The sequence below is a fragment of the Chrysochloris asiatica genome, unplaced genomic scaffold (genome assembly GCF_000296735.1).
Source record: "Chrysochloris asiatica unplaced genomic scaffold, ChrAsi1.0 scaffold00031, whole genome shotgun sequence".
Classification (NCBI taxonomy): domain Eukaryota; kingdom Metazoa; phylum Chordata; class Mammalia; order Afrosoricida; family Chrysochloridae; genus Chrysochloris; species Chrysochloris asiatica.
Genome location: NW_006408549.1, coordinates 7,789,228 through 7,802,294, shown reverse-complemented (window position 1 = coordinate 7,802,294; position 13,067 = coordinate 7,789,228). Strand labels below are relative to the sequence as shown.

General features: G+C 41.0%; 1 pseudogene; it reads right to left on the bottom strand.

Annotated features, from left to right (window-relative positions):
* The window catches only part of LOC102816195, a 52,531-nt pseudogene that overhangs the window by 878 nt on the left and 38,586 nt on the right, over positions 1-13,067 (bottom strand).

The window sequence follows — 13,067 nt, the reverse complement described above, 5'->3', positions numbered from 1 at the left end:
CGTCTGCTCCTCAGACAAAAACAACCCTGGATGATGAGGAGATAGGAGTGCCTCTTCTTCCTGAGTCTGCATCTAATTTATGTGACCTAGGGAGATTATGATCTCTCTGGTAATGTTTACATATGTGTAAACGGTGGGCATTCACACTGGACCTATTCACCCAGTTATTTATAGTGAGGAGAGACTAAGACGTTGGAAAATGCTTTCGAAACCAAAGTTCTGTACGCATCTAGGTAGATTAGCTGTGACTGGAGTCACATCTTGAGAGTAGTGATGCATACCAGCTCTCATGTGGATCCTCTTTGGACTGAGATACATGCACTTCTCTGACCTAGAAAGGGAATTATAAGGGACCTCAACAGCTATGTCATTCATTACAGTCTCTGAAAATCTCAACATTGTGACCTTTACAATCTTGTGGAGCCCAACAATCGTGATTTTAAAAGATGTAAATTAAAGTGCACGGGCTCATTCAATACTCAGGACTAATGACCAAAATATGCTTGCCATTTGACTTTGAGTGATAGACAAGGCTATAACTTGTTGCCTGAACAGTCTCATAAAATTGAATCTGCTTTGGATTTTACGTTTTGGCAATTTAGGTTCATCCTAATATTTGCTCTCTAATGTCATTGCTTTATTAGGAATGCCACAATCTCATGTTTTCATAGGAGACCAACTTCCCATTCCGAACCAAGGCACGGTGACAATTACAGAGTTTAATTTTTAAAACTACAAATTTGGACCTCTCTCTTTCCAGCTTGATAAGGTTATCACAGTTAAAGGCAAAATTAAAAGCACACTGTTTTATGATGGAGAAAGCATTATGTATGAGTGAGACCATGCTTCCAAAGATGGATATAATAGCATCTTCATCATGAAATAGATTCTATTTTTCTGCTCTTGAATTTGGACTACTTTGATCAGTAGAATTTGGCAGAAATAATTCTCTAGAACTTCTAAGCCCAGTATAAAACAAAACAAAAACAAACATAATGCCATTGAGTTGGGCTGATTCTGACTCACAATGACAGACCTATAGTGATCCTATATAGTGTTTCCAAGGAGCAGCTGGTGGGTTTGAACGGCCTACCTTGTGGTTTAGCAGTCCAGTGCTTATCCTACAGTGCCACACAAGGAGTAGGTTTTTGTAGTAATAAAAAAATTATCTCAGCAGTCATTTGCTTTCTGTTTACTCTTTTGCTGATTTATAATCTTCCCACCTGGTGCTTGTTTATCCTGGGGTGTACCAAGTGTGTGTTTGGTGGTGGTGCTGTGGAGAGCGTGGGAGAAATATGCCCCTACAGCGATTATTTTATCACTGACATTGCTTAAAGCTGCTGGTGCAATAATACATGGCAAACTGACTTCTAGTCAGTTTTTTTACTCTTTTAAAACTCTCTTCAGACAGAAAAAATAAATAAAAGCCCTGCATATTGCACTCACCTGGGGCAGATTGTTGGAGTCCTGGTGTGGCACTGTAAGATAGGCACTGGGCTACTAACCATAAAGTTACCAGTTCAAACCCACCACTTGCTCCTTGTAAACCGTATAAGGGTCACTATGAGTTAGAACCCACTTGACGGCACTTAACAATGGGTGGATTGGGCTCAGTGGCTCCCTCCTTAGTACACCACTGGTTTATCCTATTAAATGAAGCTCAGGAGTAGTGTTATCTCTATAGCTTAGAGCTATCTGAACACAACTAGACTGTCGATCACTCAACTCTTTGAACACAACTAGACTGTCAAAGCAAACCAGCTTCTCATCTGCTGGCTGACAAAGGCCCAGCCAGGCCCTGTCTGAGCAGACACAGTGAATCCAACCATCCTTTAATTCACAGGATCATTCTTAAAGTGTTGCTATAGTACCCACTTCCAGGCTGACTCCCTGCTGTGGGGGTGACCCTTTTCCCATCTGTCAGTGTCCTCCTGTCTTTTTTCCCCTGGAGCTCAGTACACTCCCTTATCTGCCCAACAAAAGGGATTCAACCTCAGGGCAGGATCACATTTATGCCAACATCCAGAGACAATGCAGCTAATGCCTCTGCCTTCTGCTTTCAAAAGGGCGGTAGCCATCACCCTGCCAGTTGTGTTAAGGCTGCTAAAGAATGTTGCTTCCTACTATGCCTCAGATGGACAACCCCAGAGGGTGGCTGCTCAGGGCAGCCCCAGAACACCAAGCAACAAGTAATTCAGTCTGTACTGAGGAAAAATCCCAATGTGAAGTCTGGCTAGGTAAATTTTCAATCCAGCACCTCATACGGTCAGCTGGGCTTTTACCATATACCCAACATCTTGGCAAGTATCTGCAAAGTCAGAGAGATTTAAAAAAAAAAAAAAAATTATTTGAGCTGAAAATATATAGACTCAACATTTTCTACATACACAGTTCAATGGCACTTGTTCCATTCATTGTATTGTGTCACTATTCTCATCTCTACCCATATTGTTCCATTTACTTAAGACACTCTATCCCATAAATTTCTCTGTGATTTAGGGTTATTCACTGTATGAAAAGCACTGGACTGCGGACCTCAAGGTCGGCAATTCAAACCCACCAGCCACTCCTTGGAAACCCTATACAGGGTTCCTATGAGTTAGAACTGACTCAACGGCAGTTAACAACAACAACATTGTCAATTTGATCTTGTATACAATGTTTTTTGCAAATAATGTGTTACAGTTTTTTTTGCTAACCATGTAACCCTCTTGTCTTTAGTTTCCTATACACGTAATATACATTATATGTAAAAATACAGTAGATAATGCTTTAAACAAATGCACTGATCAAGACAAGCATGTTTAATTTAAAGATGACTTTATGGGATGGTTTCACTTCAAGGCTTAAAGATTATCTCTGTATATTTGAAGGTTCCCCCAATCTCAGTAGATGAAGTATGGTTTCTAAAAGAATTTGAAATTCTGTTCCATATTTTTTTTGACCAGGATCTATCCTTTGGGTTCTTGATTAAAACACATAGTAATAGTGACTGGGTACTACCCCAGTTTTCTGGTCTCATGGCAAGGGAGATAGTTGACAATGGTCCATGCAGGCAATTAGATCTGTCCTCCATTTCCTTTTTAGATTCTTGGGTCTTTATCTTCCTCTGCTGTTCTAGACCAACTTTTAAGACCCCAAGCACTACTCACTAAACTAGGTGGTAGAACAGAGACTCTAAAAGCAATATTAGGCCAATTGACCAGATAGACCCTGGAAACTCATTCCATGAGGTGTTTGTTGTTGTTATGTGCCGTGGAGTCAGAACCGACTCATAGTGACCCTGTACAGGGTTTCCAAGGGTGTAAATCTTTACGGGAGTAGAAAGCCTCATCTTTCTCCCGCGGAGCAGCTGGTAGTTTCGAACTGCTGATCTTGCGGTTTACAGCCCGATTCGTAACCACTACGCTACCAGAGCTCCTTATGAGGTGTTTAGTTGTTCCTAATTATTACCAACAACTATTGCCGTTTTATTTACTGCTGTTGTAAAATTAAATGCTGTATTTGTTATTTGACCCCTTTTCTGATGTACATCTTTGTGATGTCAGTTACATTTGCTAAGTTGTTTAACCATTACCTTTAGTCAATGCCAATTTTCCTGTTAACTTAAACAAAAATTTATGATGTCACAGAAATGGATTCTCCTCCCTCCCCCTTCCTGTACTTGGTATCCACTAATAACTGTTGGTCTCTATGCATTTACCTTTTCTTATAATTTCATATCAGTGAGTTCAGACAATGTTTGTCTTTTATGATTGACTTATTTCACTCAGCATGTCTTCGAGGTTCATCCATGTTGTAGCATGCATAGCAGGATTTTTTTTTTTTTAAATGACGTATTAGAATATGGACTTGGAATTCCAGTGAAATCTATTGTTCTGTCAGAAGGCAAGAATGGATTGATCTGGTTCTCCAGAAAGCCTGGACCAGATGGAAGTGAGAGGTTCAGTGAACTCCACTTTTTGAAGTGGAAATAGAACCCAGAAATCTAACTGGGTTACCACTTGCCTTCTCAGGAAGGAGTCAAGAAGTATACCAGGATCATAGTAGAATAGTTTTTCAAGAACTTGGAGCCATTGTATCTCCTGTATACTGATTTATTTACTTTTAAATCCAATTTCCACATGATGATTAGGAATAAAACCCCTAAATATGTGGTATGTGGTGACTGAGATGACTGGAAGGAGGGGAACATTGCACTACCCCATTCAGTAGCCAGACTTGGGGGAGAAGAGCCCTCAACTCCAGTCTGTGGTGGTACCTGTGGGATTTTCAGTGATCCACAAAGATTTTCAGTAATTGATGTCTCTCTCAATTTCTGAAAAATCCTAACCTTAAAGCCTTTTTAGTTTCTAGGTGAATGCACAGATAAGAACACAATTATTTAGAATTGTATTAAAAACTCAACCTCACAGCAGAACAGCAGACCAAAACCAAGGTCATTCTTCAATGAATGTGACCTAAATACATGGTATAGAATGTCCTTCCATAAACCTCCTCAGCCCCAAGGAGCCAGGAAGTTTGAAGTAACCTCCTGCACATGGGAAGAGGGGCAGTTTTACTTGGTCCTGGGACGGTTGCCGACAGTTATCTGAAGTGTGTGAGCAAAGGTTTTTGGTAGACTGCCAAAGCCACCTCTTCATTCATATGGCTGTATCTGGATCACTGACCAAGAGTCCGTATGTGTCCAGGACAGCCCAAGGTGGGGTCTGTAACTGTGAATTGCTTGAGTAGAAGGTATCTTACTGTCCTTCTAGAGAGGATGGTACAGCCTACTACACTGCCTGCTAATGTGCCTATTAAAGAAACTTTGTTTATTGGGTCATTATTTTTGCTTGAAACTACCTTAAATATCCATCACATTTTGCATGATTAATCTTGCAATTTCAGATTTTTTTCATGGCTTTAGCAAAGTGTTTTGATAGTCTGAGGCAGGATTTAGACTTCAGTTCTTTTGGAGTTTCTTTTTCATTTCTCTTTGATAAGAATAATCATTCCATTCTCTTTGCAGCTAGGACAGAGATAGAATATGAGCAGCAGTCTTATAAGTCATTCATTCAGGTCACAACATGTCCTAAGAGCTCTGTCTTCACAGCATTCATTCCACAAGTCTTTGATGAACAAGAAGCTTCCATCTAGAAGAGAAGATATAATAATGTTACCAAACCAGGTCTCACTCTGTGCAGTTGAAGGATAAAAAATAGACTAGAATGTGAAATTGAAGGCTTTACTTAGACTGACCAACCACAGAGCTGCTGGGACCACAGTTGCCAAAGTAAGCTTCATCCAAAGACGGTTTATAATTATATATATATATAAATTGGGGGGGGGGGTTTATAAATATGTAAAAGATTTCCAAAAATGGTCATGAGTATGCATTGGGGAAGGGGTATGATTCTTGACCAAGAAGTTACTTCTTACCCTCCTCACTTCTAAATGTTGTCCAAATTGGTCTGATGACATCTTTCTAGTGACTATTCCCTTTTTAAAAAATTTTTAAAGGGTTTTATTGTGAATTATGTGATAGTTTACATGGAGAACATTAGCTTTACATTCATCTTATTGTATATCGTTGCCATGATAACAATCCCGTCCATGCATCATCAAAGAACCAAAGGGCAAGCCTGCCCCTTGGTCCTCAGCACACAGCCCCTCTCCCTCTCTGGGTCTAGCTAGAGTTCCCAGCTGCTCCATCTCTCCACGTCATCGTCTTTGCCTCCATCTCTGGCATCACTGTTTCTCTGGGTAGGGTCCCACACTCCACTCTTTTCCCTTGATGGTCCCAGGGACCTCTGCTCCTGGACTTCAAAGTCAGTCACTCCCCTCCTTTTGCTACAAAATGTCTACCTTTATATTTCCAGCCCTCACAGTCAGTCCTGATAACAATTATTCACTATTGTGTCACAAGAGACCTATCTGCATTTCCTTTCATCAGCCCCTCCTAGACAGGTTGGATACTACTCAGTGGAGATGCTACCTTCCTTTGCACCCTCTGGATCTAGGGTCCCTCTTGAAAGCTTGTAAGCCAGTTACTTCTTTGTAGCGCCCCCCCCCCCCATTTTGGGTAGCCAATGCAGTGACTATTCCTTTTGAACAAAAGATCAAGTTCTTTTGTTCCAGAATCAAATGTAGATTGTGACTGTCATTTCTGTGCTTGCTCGGTGGCCCAGCTCAAGTGTTACTGATCATCGCTTGCTGTGGTAGGATATTATCCTGGGAAGAAACAGGGCCTTAAACTTGTTTTCAAGAGGGAAGGAGCAGAAAAGCAGGCAAATTATAAATCATTTTTGAGGTATATGTTTCAATATAGTGTGGCAGTATCTCTTATACCTTAAGGATAGATTCAATGGGCAAACTGGAGAATTTATGGGGTTACAAAGAACGAGGCAGGTTGGGGGCCAAGGGTGTCTCAATAAGTAAATAAATACATGGGAACAAGGAGGCCATAGGTAGTGCAAATGGTTACTAACTGAAAAGCTACAGATTTGAACCGATCAAGATGGGCGCCCAGGATCCCTTGTAGCCTAGTGAATTGCCAGCTGGGCTGCTAATCACAAGTTCAGTACTTTGAACCTACCAGTTGCTTTCCTGGAGAAAGATGAGGCTTTCTGTTCCCATGAAGACTTGTTGTTGTTGTTATGTGCCGTGGAGTCGGTTCCGACTCATAGCGACCCTGCATAGGGTTTCTGAGGCTGTAAATCTTTACGGGAGCAGAAAGCCTCATCTTTCTCCTGCGAAACAGCTGGTAGTTTCGAACTGCTGACCTTGTGGCTCACAGCCCGATTCATAACCACTACACTACCAGAGCTTCTTCGTAGACTTACAGCCTTAGAAAAGCATATACAGAGTCCGCATGAGTCAGAAACAGCTCATTGGTACACAACCACCACGACCACTACCAGAGGGGCCTGTACACTCATTTGTCAGTTTGTCCTACCGAGGTGGTTTGCATGTTGCTGGGATGCTGGAAGTGATGCCACCGATATTTTAAATACCAACAGGGTCACCCATGGTGGATTCAGCTGAGCTTCTAGACTAAGGCTAGGAAAAAGGAGGGCTCCTTCTGTTTGTTTAGCAAATGAAAACCTTATGAAACATTGTCAGATATAGTACCGAAAATGAAAACAGGTTGGAAGGCACTCAAAATATGACTGAGGAAGAGCTGCCTCCTCAAAGTATTTTTGACCTGGATGATGCAAATGGAGTAGAGCTTTCGGGACCTTTATTTGATTCTGGGGCACAACTCAAAATGAGGAGAAACAGATTAAACATCCATTAATAATTGGAACAAGGAAGGTATTAAGTTTGAATCTAAGAAAATTGAAAGTTGTCAAAAATGAAATGGAATGCATAAACATTGGTATCATAGGCATTAGTGAGCTGAAATGGATTGGTATTGGCTATTTTGAAATTGACAATCATAAGGTTTACTATGCTGGGAATGATAAATTGAAGAGGAAAGGTGTCACATTCATTGTCAAAAAGAACTTCTCAAGATCTATCTTGGAGTACAACACTCTGTCTGTGATCGGATAATATCCATATGCTTACAAGGAAGACCAATTAATACCACTGTTATTCAAATTTACCCACAAACCACTAAAGCCAGTGATAATGAAGTTGAAAAATTCTATCCACTTGTTCACTTTGAAATTGATCAAATATGTAATCAAGATGTATTGATAATTACTGATGATTGGTATGCAGAGGAAGGATCAGTAGTTGGAAAATATGACCTTGATGATTAAAAAAATGCTGGAGATCACATGATAGAATTTTTCAAGACCAGTGATTTATTCATTGCAAATACCTTTTTCAAACAACATAAAAGATGACTATACACATGGATCTCACCAGATGCAATAATCAGAAATTTAATTGACTACATGTGGAAAGTTGTTGTTGTTAGGTGCCATTGAGTTAGTACCGACTAATTGCAACCTTATGCACAACAGAATGAAACGATGCCTGGTCGTGGGCCAACGTCGCAATCGTTGCGATGTTTGAGCCCATTGATGCTACCACTGTGCCAATCCGTCTCGTTGGGGATCTTCCTCTTTTTCTTGGACCCGCCATCTTATCAAACATGATATCCTTCTCCAGTGACTGGTCCCTCCTGATACTATGTCTGAAGTATGAGAGATGAAGTCTGACCATCCTGGCTTCCAAGGAGTACTCTGGTTGTACTTCTTCCAACACAGATCTATTTGTTCTTTTGGCAGTCCATGGTACTTTCAATATTCTCCTACTAACACCTTAACTCAAATGCATCAATTCTTCTGCAGTCTTCCTTATTCACTGTCCAGCTTTCACATGCATATGAGGTCATTGAAAATAACCACGGCTTGGGTCAAGTGCAACGGAGTCCTCAAACTGACATCTTTGCTTTTCAACACTTTAAAAAGGTCTTGTGCAGCAGATTTGCCTAATGCAAAAAGATGGTTGAAAAAACTCCCTATCATCAGCCAAAACAAGGCCAGGGGCAGAATGTGGAACAGATCATTAATTGTTCATATGTAAGTTCAGACTGAAGCTGATAAAAGTTAAAACAAGTCCATGAGAGTCAAAATATGATCTTTGACATATCCTAGCAGAACTTAGAGACCATCTCAAGAACAGATTTTATGCATAGACACTAATGACCGAAGACCAGAAGAGTTGTGGGATGACATTAAGAACATCTTACAGGAAGAAAGGAAAAAGTCATTAAGAAGACAAGAAAGAAAGAATGAAAAGACCAAAATGGATGCCAGAAGAGACTCTGAAATTTGTTTCTCAGCATAGAAAAAAAGCAAAAAGGGAAAAAATGAGGAAGTAAAAGGTTTGAATAGAAATATTCAAAGGGCAGCTTGAGAAGACAGAATCAAATATTATAATGAAATGTGCAAAGGTCTGTAGTTAGAAAACCAGAAGGGAAGAACATGCTCAGCACTTCTGAAGCTGAAAGAATTGAAGTAAAATTCAAACCGCAATTTGAAATATTGAAGGATTTCATGGGCTAAATATTGAATGATGCAGAAAGCATCAAAAGAAGAGGGACGGAATACACAGTGACTATAGCAAAAGGAAATGGACAATGTTCAACCATTTCAAGAGGCAGCATCTGATCAGGAACAAATGGTGCTGAAGGAAAAAGTCTAAGGTGCACTGAAGACATTGGCAAAGAACAAGGCACCAGGAATTGATGGAATACAAATTGAAATCTTTGAACAAACTAATGCAGCATTGGAGGCACTTACTCATCAATGCCAGTGAAATGTGGAAATCATTGGACAATATCATTAATATCACATACAAGTAAGAGTTTGCTAAAGATCATTTAAAAATGGGTAAACAGTACATTGATGGGAACTGCCATAAATTCAAGCTGGATTTGAATGAGGATGTGGAATGAGGGACATCATTACTGACATCAGATGGATCTTGGCTGAAAGCAGATACTACCAGAAAGATATTTACCTGTGCTTTATTGACTATGCAAAGGTTTTGGCTGTGTAAATCATGACAAGCTATGAATAAATTGTGAAGACTGGATATTCCAGAGCACTTAATTGTGCTCATGAGGAACCTGTACATAGACAAAGAGGCAGTCATTAGAACAGAACAAGGGGATACTGAATGGTTTAAAATCAGGAAAGGTATGAGACAGGGTTGTATTCTTTCACCATACTTATTCAATAACCTATATTTTTAGCAAATAATCTGAGAAACTGGATGAATGTGGCATCAGAATTGGAGGAAGACTCATTAACAATCTGTGATATGCAGATGACACAACCTTGCTTCTGAAAGCAAAGAGGATTTAAAATACTTACTGATAAAGATCAAAGACCACAGCCTTCAGTATGGGTTGCACTTCAATGTAAAGAAAACAAAAATCCTTATTACTGAACCAATAAATAACATCATGGTAAATGGAGAAAAGATTGAAATTGTCCAAGACTTCTGTTTGTTTGGATCCACTATCAACACTTTTGGGAACAGCAATCAAGAAATCAAATGATGTATTGCATTAGGTAAATCTGCTGCACAAGACCTCTTCCAAGTGTTCAAGGGCATAGATATCAGTTTAAGGGCTAAGGTGCACATGACCCAAGCCATGATATTTTCAGTAGTCTCACTTGCATGTGAAAGTTGGACAGTGAATAAAGAAGAACATAGAAGAATTTGATGCATTTGAATTATGGTGTTGGAGAAGAATTGAGTTACGGTGTTAGAAAAGTAAGAGCAAAAGAATGAACACATCTGTATTGGAAGAAGTATAGCTAGAATGCTTCTTAGAAGCCAAGAAGGCCAGACTTCACCTCTTATATGTTGGAAATATTATCAGGAGGGACCCATCCCTGGAGAAGGACATCATGCGTGGTAAAGTGAGGGTCAGCAAAAAAGGGGGAGATCCCCAGTGAGATGTAATGGCACAGTGGCAGCGGCAATAGGCTGTGCTTCGTTCTCTTGTGCATAGGGTTGCTATGAGTTGAACCCAACTCGATGGCACCTAACAGCAACAATTATCGAAGTGCCTCACAAGGAAGGCCTGATGTACTTGGGAAAAATCAGTCAATAAAAATCCTAGGGAGCACAGTTCTTGTACTCTGATACATACAAGATTGCCGTAAGTCACAATTAAATTTATGGCAGCTGGGTTTTTAGATACAAGTATGTAAGTTATTAGCTTTTGATAGTATGTAAAGCCATTGTTGTTGTTATGTGCCGTGGAGTTGGTTCTGACTCATAGCGACCCTGTACAAGGTTTCCAAGGCTGTAAGTCTTTACAGGAGCAGAAAGCCTCATCTTTCTCCCACTGAACAACTGGGAGTTTCAAACTGCTGACCTGAAGGTTTGCAGCCCGATTCGTAACCACTATGCTAGGACTTGGATTAAATAGCCAAGGAAGGGAATATGGACAAAGAAGAGGGTAAAGACTGGGCTTGGGGCCTGACACTGAGAAGAAAGAAGGTTAAGGAGTGCCTGGCAAAGAAGCCTGAGAAATGTGCTAAGTGTGGTTTCTGGGAAACCAAGTGCTGAAAGTGCTTTAAGAAGGAGAGTATGACCAGCCGGGTCAAGTGCTGCGGAAATGCGGAATACTGTCAGGACTGTGAAGTGGCCTCTGCTTTCAGCAAGATGGCAGTCAATTATAAACTTGGTATAAAACTGTTGTTGTTGTTGTTAAGTGCCAGTGAGTCAGGTCCAGATCATAGCAACCCTGATTAGGGTTTCCAAAGAGTGGCTAGTGGGTTTGAACCGCTGACTTTGTGGTTAGCAGTCCAGTGTTTATCCTATAGTGCCACACCAAACTCCTGGCTGGAGTGGGGTTAAAGGAGAATGGAAAATTACAAGAAGGAAAGAATGGAGAGCAAGAAGCTGAAAGAGAAAGTCTTATTTTTGCTGTAAAGGAGAGTAATGAATTAGGGTGGAGCTAGAGGGGAGTAGAAGACAGAAAAGTTTGTCTTTAGTCTGTATTTTTCCTGTAGGGGAAACTGCCTCTGCTAGTATGCTGATGAGAATGGCATGGTAAGAGGCTGAGACTGTCCTTGCTGAAGAGAGAAAGGTAACTGCAGTAGCAAAGTCCTTGAGTATCTGAGAGGGGATGGGATCAAGAGGTGTTAAATGACCTACCGGGTCACATAACTTATGAGTGCCTTTGCTCACACTTGGCCCCAGGAATTCTAATTCTGAGATTCTAGTCTCTTTCCCACCAAAACCAAAACTGCATTTCCATTCCTATCTTTGGGAGCTCCCATACCATACTATTCCCCAGGGAAGGAAACAGAGGAACACAAAGGAGGAACACAAGTCCCATATTGAATTACAGCTGTCCTGGACTGCCTACAGAGAGCTGCACTAAGGGTTTGGCAGGGAGGTGAAAGAGTTCAGACCCGGGGAAAGAGAAATTGATGAGGCTCCATTTGACTTATTGATGAACTGAAATACCTCCAGGAAATCCAGTGTCAAAGGTGGATGAGCCTCTTGGATCTGTGACCTAGCATTGGCCTCTTTATTTGAGCTTGCACTGGGCTGCTGGTGGTTTGGGTCCTGTTCACCGCTGGCCCTTTCAGATTGTTACATCACCAGCTTTTCATATGCAGATTGCCACTGTCTTTCACCAGCCCTGGGAACACGTGGCTTTGTGGCTTTGTGATTTTGCTTCTACAAACTGTCTTATCGCATGTCAGAGAGCCCGGATGTTAAACAAATCAATAACGATACCTTGGCTTCACATTTTGTACAGACAAATTTAACTGACACAGGAAAAAAGTCTTTTAGCCGCTACACTGCCTGTATCACATTGTCTCTCCCAGGAAACACTTTCTTCTTTTTTTTTTTTTTTAACCTTTAAAAATAAAATAAAATAGCAGCTTTACTGAGATATAATTTACATGCTATCCAACTGGTTTTTAGTATATTCAGTGTTGAAAACACTTCTTTTTTTTTTTTTTTTTTAATGCTTTATTGTGAATTATGTGATAGTTTACTTGGGAAAACATTAGCTTCACATTGATCCATCCTTGCCATGGTTACAATCCCCTCCATGCATCATCCACCAACCACAGGGTATACCCCGCAGCCTGTCCCCCGGTTGTCAGCTCTCCCACTCTCTGGGTCCCTCTCCAGGTCCAAAGCCCCCAGCCGCTCCATCTCTCCATGTGATCATCTCTGCCTCCATCTCTGGCATCACTGCTTCTCTGGGTAGGGTTCTGTTTTTCGCTCTTCTCCCTTGTTGGTCCCAGAGATCTCCGGTCCAAAACTGCAAAGTTAATCCCTCCCCTCCCTTTGCTACAAAACGTCTACCTTTACACTTCCAGCCCTTAAAATCAGTCTTGATAACAACTATTCACTGTTGTATCGCAAGAGACCTATCTGCATCTCCTTTCCTCTGCCCTGCCTAGACAGATTGTATACTACTCAGTGGAGCATCTACCTTGCTCCATGCCCTCTGGATATAGGGTCCCTCTTGAAAGCTTGTAAACCAGTCACTTCTTGCCTTTGTAGCCTCCCCCCACTCTGGGTAGCCAATGTCCAAGTTGCCCATCCCTGTCCTCTCCTCTGTGTGTGGAGGGGGTGGGAAT